Source organism: Quercus lobata, chromosome 3, assembly GCF_001633185.2.
Source record: "Quercus lobata isolate SW786 chromosome 3, ValleyOak3.0 Primary Assembly, whole genome shotgun sequence".
Classification (NCBI taxonomy): Eukaryota; Viridiplantae; Streptophyta; class Magnoliopsida; order Fagales; family Fagaceae; genus Quercus; species Quercus lobata.
The window spans coordinates 30,966,962-30,976,599 of record NC_044906.1 but is presented as its reverse complement, the minus strand read 5'-3'; the positions used below and the strand labels follow the sequence as shown (position 1 = coordinate 30,976,599).

The following is a 9,638-nucleotide window of genomic DNA, read 5'->3' as shown; positions in this document are numbered from 1 at the left end:
ATAAAAATCTGTCCTAGCAACCCAATAATGTTCTATGTTATACAACACTTCTAAACTATGGAAAAGTATAGAAATTAAATATTTCTTCCCATTGCATTTTATTTTATTATGACCGTTCATTTTCTTTTTTTTTCCTTTTTTTTAACTTGCAAAATGTCTATAATATGCATATTATTAACTCAATTTCTTATTTTTAAATTTCATTAGATCTTATCTTATTATCAATATTTTTCCTGTCGCACAGGTTGACGACTAATGATATATAAAATGCAGTCAATATTAAGTGTAGTTCACGCTAGTTGTTGCCCTCATTGATAGTATTGCGCGGTTTGATTAATGTCACAATTAATGCACTGGTCGTGTTGCCGTGAGGAACTGAGAGGGATCGAGAAGGTCAGACTAAAATCGTCGTGGCTTTTACATTTGCGCTCCACAGTTCACGCTTCATAAAGTCACTGATTGGTTTATTAGGTGAATCCGTGCTTGACGTTTTCTGGACCAAATGGTTGTGCTCTTAGTTTACACTCATTTTCCACCAATATACTAAGGTCCGGTCAACATATGATACTTTTCAGACACGATTATGGACAAAAATTAAATATATAATTGTGTTCAGTTCTTAATCCTTCAAAATTAAGCACTATACTCTTTATACTTATTTATACTTCTATGGTCACGAATATATGTGTGTTTCTGTGAAGTAGAACACCAATAATAAACTATAAAACATTCAAATGAACATTGAGATCACATGAACTTTTCAAGCCTAGCTTTTAAATTTGATAGTTCCATCTAATAGCTGACAAAGTTCTGCACTTTGTTAGCTTAATACAATGGTTTGTGAGACCTTTAATGTAATCAAGTTCCATATGGACTTTCAAAGCAAACCTATATGGAAATAATGGGTACGTAGAAAAACACCTTCACCAGCTGTTTGTGATAGGAATTTTGTATAATTAACTATGGAAATCCAGTTAACCCTGTCCTTCAATTCAACTCATTGACAGCATAGTACTACTGACTATGATTGGGAACAATCAACTTGACCGTATTGAACTATAAAAGTCTCAACCCATTCAGTGGGTTATAGAATAGTAGGAATAAGACAAACAAAGAAATTATTCTGCACACCCAGATGAACATCAAGTCAATGCAGGTGGCTCTTAAAATTCAATTATATGACTCTTTTTAAATCAACATATTGATTATTTGTGATAGTCCTTGAAATTCAATTGGGTACACACCTTTAGAAAATAATCCAATTATGTTATTCCTTTCAACTTAGACCCCCCTATACGCACTCTTGCTTGGCATAAATATCCTCAGACATCGTTAGTTCTTTAACCTACTCATACCTCTTGGTACCCAATTCTCCATCAAATTCCTTAGCTGATAAGATGTTCAGCATGGGGAAAGGAAATCAAAATCTGACTTTATACTTGGCCTTTTGTTTATTCTTCATTTCACAATGTCAAAGTACTTCTAGTACTTCTTATAAACATCATTGCCTCCCTGACCAGAGCTCTGCCTTGCTACAACTAAAGCAAGAATTTGAAGAGGGAATGTCATCTGAGCCCGTTGTTTACTATCCTGGTAATTACCCAAAGATGAAGTCTTGGAAAGCAAAAGTTGATTGTTGTTCTTGGGATGGGGTCACATGCAATAACGAAGACAGGTCAAGTGGTCGGCCTAAACCTGGGTAATAGTTGGCTGTCTGGAATTCTCAGTCCAAATAGCAGCCTTTTCAGCCTGCATCATCTTCAAAAACTCAATCTTTCTATGAATGGGTTCATTTTCTCCACAATCCCTTCAAGTTTCAGCCAGCTTGTAAGGTTATCCCATCTTGACCTCTCTTTTTCCAATTTCACTGGCCAAATTCCATCAGAAATCTCATGGTTGACCCACTTGATTTCACTTGATCTGTCCAACTTTAATCTGCATCTCAAAGGGAAAGACCTGGAAGCAATTTCCAAGAACATGACAAATATGAGAGAACTTCATCTAGACCATGTGAACATTTCATCATCAGTACCTCAATCCCTGGTAAATTTATCTTCCTTGACATCTCTATCTCTCTCTGATTGCAGTTTGTTTGGTGAATTTCCCAAAAATGTTTTCTTGTTGCCCAAGTTAAAAGCCATTGTTTTGTCACGTAATGACTTGCTCATTGGTTTTCTTCCAGAATTTCCTTCTGGAAGTTCTCTAAGGATATTGGATCTTTACTCTACAAATTTTTCTGGGAAATTACCTAATTCATTTGGCAACCTAGAGTCCTTGAACCTTTTGGATCTTCACAAAGCAAATTTTTTTGGGGAGTTGCCCAATTCAATTGGTAACATTGAGTCATTGAGCTTTTTAAACCTCGATTATAATCATTTCTCAGGGGCAATCCCTTCTTCTATTGGGAACCTATCTCAACTCACTTCACTTTCCCTTTCATTCAACAATTTTATTGGTCAGCCTCCATCTACACTGGAAAACCTTGCAAAGCTCAATTTTATTTCTCTTCAAAGTATCAATCTCCATGGGAAAATACCATCTTTCTTAAATAATCCAACACAGCTAGAATTTCTATATCTTTCGTACAACAATTTTGATGGTGGATTTCCAACCTCATTGACAAATCTTACTAAACTCAGAGAGATATATGTCTCAAGATGTCAGTTGAAAGGGCCAATCCCATCTGAAATAAGTACACTTCCTCAGTTGTATACCTTTGACTTGTCATATAACTCACTCTCAGGAGCCATCCCATCTCGATCTTTTGTTTACAATGCCTACACTAGAAAAGCTACGTCTAGACCAAAATCAACTTACAGCCCCTCTTAAATTCAAAAATATAAGGAAATATCAACTCCATCATCCCTAATTTTATACGATTGTGGTTGTTTTCTTGCAATTTAACTGAATTTCCAGATTTCCTAAAAACCCAAACTTTTTTAATGGATTTAGACCTTTCCAACAATAAAATTGAAGGCAAAATACCTAAATGGTTTTGGAATGTTGGAAAGGAGACAATGCAATTCCTAAATCTTTCTTTTAACCATTTAAGTAGTTTTGAACAACCATTAACAGTTCTTCCGTGGAAAACTTTGTCTCTTTTAGACTTGAGTTCCAACATGTTGCAAGAATCTCTTCCAATTCCTCCATTGTCTACAAATTATTTTATTGCATCAAAAAATAACTTGACTGGAAGAATCCCATCAATGATTTGTAAGGTGAATTCTCTGAAAATCCTTGATATCTCTGATAACCAATTAATTGGTGAGATTCCACAATGTTTAGGTAATTCTAGCAGCTCTCTCTCAATATTGAATCTTAAAAGGAACCTATTTCAAGGAAACTTACCTGAAACATTCATGGAAGGGAGCATTTTGACATCACTGGACTTCAGTTACAACCAAATACAAGGGAAGATTCCACGATCATTAGTGAAGTGTCGAATGCTAGAAGTTCTTAATCTTGGAAATAACATGATGAATGACACATTCCCCTTTTGGTTGGAGTCTTTGCCAGAGTTGCAAATTCTCATCTTGCGAGCAAATGGATTCCATGGTCCTATATGGGGTCCTCACACCAGGCTTGGGTTTTCAAAATTGCGTGTCTTTGACATCTCTTACAACAATTTCTCTGGCAGGTTACCATTGGAATACTTTAAAACCTGGGATGCAATGCTAATGGTCCATGGAAGAGATAATTCACAACCAGAATACATGGAAGATCAAGCCCCTTATTACAAAGACTCAATAATGGTGATGAATAAGGGAGAAGAAATGGTATTGGTAAAGATCTTGATCATCTTCACATCTATTGATCTATCCAATAATAGATTTCATGGAGAAATTCCGGATACAATGGGAATGCTCAAGGATTTAATTGTACTCAACTTATCGAGCAATAGTTTCACTAGTCATATCCCATCATCCTTGGGAAATCTAACCGAGCTTGAGTCATTAGATCTCTCTCGAAACAAGCTCTCAGGGGAAATCCCTCATCAACTTTTAAGTCTCACATATCTTGCATATTTGAACCTCTCTAATAACCAACTTATGGGTCCGATTCCCCAAGGTGGACAATTTTGGACATTTGATGATTCCTCTTTTGAGGGGAACTTGGGATTGTGTGGCCCTCAGTTGTCAAAGAAATGTGGACACAGTGAAACTCCAACTTTTGAGCCAAGCAAGGAGTCATCTTTTGGAGAGTGGTTCAATTGGAAAGTGGTAGTGATAGGATATGCTTGTGGGTTTGTAATTGGATTGCTTACCGAGCATGTCATCACATCAAAGAGGCCAAATTGGTTTGTGAGAACTTTTAGAGTGAACCTGCGGAGGCAAAGATAATTCGAGTAGACTCGTAGAGGGCCTAGAGGCACTTAATGTGGATTTATATTTTCTGTATTAGCTGTATTTCTACATAAGATAAGCTTTATTTCCCCCCAGAAAGATAAGCTTGGCTGAATGTAATAAAATAATCATTATGGTAGTTTTGTTATATTTCTACACTTTGTTATATTCTCATAATAACAAACATATGTTTCCAGTTGGCCAGATTCTTATTTTTGTGAGAAATTTTGTGTTGAGTTTGCACAGTTTTAGGTTTTTTTTTTTTTTTTTTTTTGGAAGATGTTTAGATGAATTTAAGTAGAATATTTGAGGGAATTATCAATTTTTTGTGATTATAATGATTGTAGTTGCATAGTGACCAAATTATGATTGTTTTGATCTAACAAATAACTATATACTCTATGTTTTATTTTAACGAGTTCGGCTTGAATTTAGTGTTCTTTGCACTAGACTCAATAGGATATTAGGATGTTGCCATATGCCCAAGAATTACCACATGTCAGCATCTTATTGGGTCAATGCACAAGATGCATTGGACTCAAGCCTCTTCCTTCTTTTACCCTGCACATATTGTCCATGGTTTTCTTCCTCAAGAGTAAAAACAATTAGAATTAATGACAAGTGGTTTTTCCATTAAAAAAAGAAAAATGAAAAAACAAACAAACAAATAAACAAACAAAACTGGAGATTGAACCTTAAATTCATTATTCAACCATCAGAGACTTTACCAGTTGAGTTAATTGGAACTTCTGAAATCTCTAATCTTATCTAATGACTAATGAGATGACAGTGTTTACACCAATGCATATAAGCATATCCAATGCTTAATGGTTTGGTCCGTACATAACTTCTATCTTTGTGTGGGTCATTTTAAATGACTTTTAAGGAGCAATATAAATCATTGATTTTAACGTAGTTAGCCAAGACCCCGATGAAACTAAAATATAGTTTCATTTTTAAATCAGGCAAGACAGCCCACATCTATATATATATACATATATCTAAAATCCGAAGCGTAGCATTTATTGTTCAAATCACTTATTCAACCATCAGAGACTTTACTAATTGAGCTAATTGGAACTTGTGAAATCTCTAATCTTATCTAATGACTAATGCGATGACAATGTTTACCCCAATGCATATAAGCATTGCAATGTGATAGTTTTTAGACCTCTTAAAACACAATTGATTTAACCAAGGTAACTAGCCAAGTTGTTACTTAGTCCAATTTAACAAATCTAGGTTATCACAATCACAAAGATCATATCATGCAAAGCAGCGGAAAGATAAATAACACAAGATATAATCACCCAAGAAACCAAACCGGTAAAAACCTGGGGAGGATTTGACCTAGCTATCCTCAAGGTAAACTTGAATCCACTATCTTGAAAGAATCAAAGTTCATATAATAAGACTTACAAGTCCCCACGCTCGACTTCTTATTACTACCAACCAATAGAACTTACTGACACGACCACATGCAAGCTCCGAATTCATGGACTCCTTCTTTCTTGGATTCACCACCAGATACAAGCACACCCGCTTGTGTTTTCTTTAAGCTTCAATGGCAGAACCAAGTTAATCATCAAGGTGTAGATAAAATCTTCTCCTTGAAAACCCTAAATTTGTGTAAAGGAAAACTCCTCTAGATCTCACAAGAGATTTACACAAACAGTAATATGAGCAACACTAAAACGTGGCTAGGGTTTGCCTTTTATACTTAGGACAAATTAGAAAACCCTAAAACGTTTTAAACAACTAGGGCTGAGTTGGAAATCTGTAGAAAAAAACATTCTGCCCGAGATTCAATCGATCGAGCCTAAGCTTCAATAGATCGAGCCAGGCTGAAATGCATAATACTTTCTGCATTAACTCAATTCCAACTTTACATAAAATATACAACTTTAAGCAAGACTAAAACACTTCTAAACACATTGTTTTGATCATGGTTTGCCAACAATACACATTAGAGTTCTAAATACATAAATATCTAAGTTTTTTGGAACCTAACAAACTCCCCCTTTGGCAATCCGTGACAAAACACAACTAGAAACTCAAAGTTTACAAAATAAAAGCCCTTTACAGAAATAATGCTCATAAAACAAATTCAATCCTAACTACTATCCATCAGTTGCAAGTGTAGACAACAGCTCAATTGAATCAACCTGTATATTTCCTGAAACACTAAACAAAATGCATAACCGCATGTGTGGAAAAAAATACAAGTAAACAAATTAAATTCTTGATTTCAAACAACACACAATAGAGACATATATCAATGAATAACTCATAAATATAAATCAATAAACAGTTGAGAACAAGAAACATATAAGATAACAAAAAATAACACTCCCCCTAACATGAACATCCCATCAAAAACATGGCAAGAGCTAAAAAGATAAAATACAATGTAAGGCATCTAGATACAATCTAAACTCCACAAGCTCCAACCAACAAAATACTCTCCCCCTGAAAACAAAAACTCTACATGTACTCCTCCTTTTTGTGACAGAATGGCAAAGGGCAAATAAAATCCATCATCAAAAGGGAGGTGATGTGGAACAGCGTCTAAACTGTGCCAATTCCACACGCAAGGCACGAATCTCATCGAGCACGTCCACCAAAATCTATCCATGAGCCACTTAAACGGTCAAGACATGATCCAACGAACGTCAAATGTCTGAATCATCCGAAGTAGTCGGTGGAGGAACATCAGCATCAGCAGTAGCAGCACCAGACGTCTCAGCAGCATCAGCACCTATAGAAGAGGGAGGAAGGGGAACAGCACTAGATGACGCACCTCTAGGACGCGAAGGAGCAACTCTTAAGTGAGCAGCCTTCTGTCTAAGAAAGGTGGCACCTATGAGAGCAACAACATGAACAGGCTCACCAGAAGGGAAACCATCTGGACCCAAAAAGAGCAGAATCCTATGAATGAAAATAGGATGAATAAGCGCATGCCCTATGGCAAAACTCCTATGAACCTCGTTCAAAGAACGAAGGAACAGATGTGGGAAACTGATAGACGCACCAAAAACGAACGCATACAAAAACACACATCACTCTAGAGGGATGGTGTGGAGATGAGAAATAGGTCACAACGAATGACATGTTATCCTAAAGAAAAGATAGGCAGTCTCGATAAGCTCAATGGACATGATCCGAGGATCAGAACCCCACTGGATAGACGACCCAGTGATGTATGACATGACAACATCTAAGGGAGGAGACTCATCATAGGGATAGTCCGGCTCCTGAAAAACCGGAACCCCAAGAGCCCAGCCACTACCCCATAGAGTTTCTAATACAAAAACCCCTAAATTTTGAAAAACCACTTGATCAGTTTGAAAGATATTTACTAATTGATTATCATACAAGATAGATTTCAGAAAATAATGACCAATTACATCAATTGAACAAGCCAATTTCATCAATTTAGCCAAATTTGAACAAAATCCCCAATTCGGGTTAATTACAAGCCCTAGAATTTTCAATTTTTCACAAAGCCCCAAATTGATCGAATTAACCAACATATATCATGAATATAACAATATAGGAGCAAAACCCAATGATCAATTTCAGAAAAAGAGGATTGATTCAACAAAAATCCCAATAGTGAAAAGTTCCGAAAATCCCACTAAAATGCATGAGTTTATGCATGAAATCATGAAAATAAATGCAAAAGGAAGGGTATAAAGGTCTTACTGGCCTTGGGAGAGAAAAACCTTGCAAAAAGTTTGGCCGAAAATGACAAAAAATCCTCAGTGGAGCCTTGCCAAGTCGGAGAGAGAGAGAGAGAGGAAAGTTTGAAAAAGTTTTGAAAAAGTTGATGAACAAGTCAAATATGAGTTTTTAAAAAACTTGATTCACAAGTTTCGATTGATCGAAAATCAGTTTCGATCGATCGAAACAGACAGAGACTCGTTAAAAAAAATTTTAAAAAATTTCGATGGATCGAAAATTAGTTTCGATCGATCGAAACAAACAGAGACTAGTTAAAAACAATTTTAAAAAATTTCGATTGATTGAAAATCAGTTTCGATCGATCGAAACAGATAGAGACTCACTAAAACATTTTAAAAAAATTTCGATTGATCGAAAAATAGAATGGATCAATCGAAAACTGGCAGAGGCTCAATAGATTTGAGGAAAAACACAACTTTTGAAAAAAACATTTAGAAACAACTCAAAGCATTGAAATTGAAGAACAAAATGCATGAGTATGTGATGATGTGATTTTCAAAAACAAGAATTTAAGCCCAAAATTAAAATTTCTTGCATTCTCCATAAATTTTCAAACATCAAGTTAATTTTGCACAAAATTCAAGGTATTTGCAAAACTTGGTTGGTCAAACCATAAACACACACAATAACATGTACAATGTTTAGCAAAAAGTAACTTGTGTAATGTGTGCAACTAGAAAAAACTTGAGATACATGTGAGGTGATATGTGAATAAAAATCAATCACAAAGTCTACAAAATTCATCACAAAGAATTTAAAAGAGACTATCACCTAAAGAGTTACATCAAATAACTCCCACATCTCCTAGATCATAAGCTTGCAATCATGTAAGTTTCTTGAATTTATGCCTCATAATATACACACCAATTTTAAGTCATGTGATTTTGGCATCAAGCCTAATAGTACACACCAATTTTAAGTATTAAGCAATTTAAACCAAGACTTCACCTTATGTTCTTTTTGTGCATGTGTTACACTTTCTCGAGCACAAAATCTTATGATATGCACTAAAGTGTTCATGATTGGCTAGTGAACAGTGGTGAGATGGTTATTTATGCCTTTCTCTAAAAGTTCAAGTCTGACAGTCAAAAACATGGTGACTTCAAGATCAAGACAGAGTAATCAAAAACCATAAACATCTTTCCCACACAACATGCACTACAAAATTTCAACTAGTAAAGTGCAAAAAGTAATCTCATCAAAGCTAAACAAGGTACAAATGACATGTTATGTGAAAATAAATTGACCAACCTTGTTCTCAAAAACCAAGAAGAATAGTACAAAACGCACTTTGCTTCCTTTTTCTTCCCTTTTTCCCTTTTTCTCTTTTTTTTTTTTTAAAAAAAAATACTTAGAATGAAATGCATGAATGTTATGCAATGCAAATCCTAGAAAAAAAAAAAAAAAAAAAAAAAAAAAAAAAAAAAAAAAAAAAAAAAAAAAAAACAAAACAAAACCAAAGAACTATAGTCACAAAGGGTAGAGCAATGAAGCATAAGAATCATATCAGAAAGACTCCGTTAGTTCGAGTCTTTTGCATCCAAAACCTTT

The 9,638-nt window shown here is 35.1% G+C and overlaps 1 pseudogene; it reads left to right on the top strand.

Annotated features, from left to right (window-relative positions):
• The first annotated feature begins 1,329 nt into the window (after positions 1-1,329).
• Positions 1,330-4,383, top strand: LOC115980730 (annotated as a pseudogene).
• The last annotated feature ends 5,255 nt before the right edge of the window (positions 4,384-9,638 follow it).